At 49.4% G+C, this 2,675-nt stretch overlaps 1 pseudogene; it reads left to right on the forward strand.

The window, feature by feature from the left end:
* Nucleotides 1-1,577, forward strand: part of LOC109948822 — a 7,263-nt pseudogene extending 5,686 nt beyond the window's left edge.

A 2,675-nucleotide genomic window follows, 5' to 3' on the forward strand; every position in this document is an offset into this window, starting at 1 on the left:
GTATCACAAGCAGAACTCGTGGACCTTCACAATCTCACGACGAGCCGTGGGTTTGATCGGGGACACAAGCACTGCTACGACGTCCTCCTGCTGCCCGCGAAGGGCAAGAGGAGGAAAGGGACAACGAGAGGCACCATTCCATAACAATAGGTAGCCAAAACAGGAACCCGCTAACCCGCACAAGCCAAATCTTGAAGCATCAATGACGAGGGATATGAGACGACAGTTCGATGCCAGAGCACAGAGCCTGCCGGTGCATACAACCCATTCACCACTCACACGCCGTTGCATTAGCAAAGCCCAGCACCACCAAACGAACCGCACATCTCAACAAGCACAATGGCTAGTCGAGAATGCGGCTGCACCGAGTGGAGCCAAGCCCGCACCGCTAGGCATGACAAGAATACCATGAAATCTATAGGCAACCGATATGTTGTGGGTTTGCAACTCGTAGGAGTATCACTTTCAACGTCCCCGGTATTGGGTTGAGTTTCTAAAAACAACCGTGCACACCGAGGTTAAACTTTACCGGGTCCACTCCGACTCGCCGCTCGCCCACTACTCCGAAGGCAACAAAACATTCCGCGGCATCATTGCTACTCTCGAGATTGTCATCCTCGACTTGCTCGTGCATTGGGCTCGCACCGTGCACACACAAGCAATGCCTAGACAATCCTAATCATAGCTCAACCGCCCACACAAAGAGAATTGGCTAGCTTCTTCCAAAGCCAACCCACCCCCAACGTGTTCGAGTGGCCGACAATTCGCTAGCTTCTTCATGAACTCCGCCGAAAGCCATCCTCGACGTACTCGTGCATTGAGAAGGTTTGGTGGCCGTACTCCCAACACAAAAGCATTACCGAAGACAACCCCAAGCTAAAGTTCACCCGAAGCCCACCCATCGTCACCCACGTGTGTTCGTGTGCCCAACAATTGGCTAGCTTTCTTCATCAACCCCGCCGAAAGCCATCCCCCGACATACCCGTGCATTGAGAAGGTTTGTGGCCGTACTCCCAACACAAAAGCATAACCGAGGACAACCCCAAGCTAAAGTAAACTCGAAGCCAACCCATCGTCGCCCACACTAGTCGGTGAAAATGGTGTGCTTCCCGGGGTTGGAATAGACATTCTCTCGCGAGCAAAAGATTGTCTATGCCAACCCCGGGAAGCACGCCATTTCACCCACTCCCGCCCCGTGTGGTGTGGCGGTGATTGGATAGTTACGGATTGAGCAATTGCCATGGATGATCAAAATGTGTCATTTGGAAGGATTTTTGTCAAAAAGTTTTTAAAATCTCGTGGGTTTGCGACTCATAGGAGCATCACTTTCAACGTCCCCGGTATTGGGTTGAGTTTCTAAAAACAACCGTGCACACCGAGGTTAAACTTTACCGGGTCCGCTCCGACTCGCCACTCGCCCACTACTCCGAAAGAAACGAAACATTTGTTTTTCATTTTGATGAAAATTTCTGATTTGAAATCGTTTTGGTTTGAAATTGTTTTGAAAAGGTTCTTTAAATCTTGTGGGTTTGCAACTCGTAGGAGCATCACTTTCAACGTCCCCGGTATTGGATTGAGTTTCTAAAAACAACCGTGCACACCGAGGTTAAACTTTACCGGGTCCGCTCCGACTCGCCGCTCGCCCACTACTCCGAAGGCAACGAAACATTTGTTTTTAATTTTGATGAAATTCTTTTGAAAAAATTGGCTTGGCAACCCCAATCCGCGACTATCCACCCACCGCCACCCCACACGGGTGGTTGTTAGTTGCGAAATGAGGTTGTTGTCGACATGCCGGTGCATTTGAGAAGGAGTTCCTAGCAACTCCGTGCTCTCCCATGCAAAAAAAAGCCTAGACAACCCCATTTCGCAACTTTCCACGCCTTTTTTTTTTTTTTCCCACCTCACCCATGGCGGCGGCGTGGTGGCGGCCGGAACCGGCCGCCACCGCCATGGGTGGCAGCCCCCCACCCCGACACCAAACCCATAATACCGAGGCAACATATCGAGGCAACATGACATGGGTGTGGCGTGGGGGAAGGGGGCTGCAGCTAGGAAGGCATGGGCTGCCATGCATATGCAGGCAACACACACCCCCCTATATAGCATTTTATGCATTTTGCCCTTTGACAGGAGGAGACATCAACTATGCGCGAGGAGTCATAATGGGCTCTAAATAATTCAATACAAGGTATTTTGACGTGATTTTTTGCAGAGACACTAACAAAAATGCAATCTATGATGGGAAAAAGTTTCATAAATTTTTGAGGTCGGGAAGTATTTTTTATTATTTTTAGAAGTCGTAAAATTGAAAAAATCATTAAAAAAAATCGGGGAGGAATTTTTTAGTTTTGTAAGTTGGAGAAGGTCCTAAAAATCATAGACTACTTATGGGGAGCTTATTGTGCGAGGAAATTTCAATAAAAAAGGGGTTTGACAAGGTTTGAAAAATTCTGTCGACATTTGTGGGCATGCTGTGGGCATATGTGGGCATGCTGTGGGCAGCAATGCCAAGGGCTGGGCAGCAATGGCATGTCAAGCTGCCAATAGCCTCACTCTCGAAATGCCTTGACTGGGGAGCAATGCCAAGGCCATGCCAAGGCAAGGCATGCCAAGGCACGAAATGCCAAGGCAAGGCATGCCAAGCCAAGGCATGCCAAGGCACGAAATGCCAA

The sequence above is a fragment of the Prunus persica genome, chromosome G4 (genome assembly GCF_000346465.2).
Source record: "Prunus persica cultivar Lovell chromosome G4, Prunus_persica_NCBIv2, whole genome shotgun sequence".
NCBI classification, from domain to species: Eukaryota; Viridiplantae; Streptophyta; class Magnoliopsida; order Rosales; family Rosaceae; genus Prunus; species Prunus persica.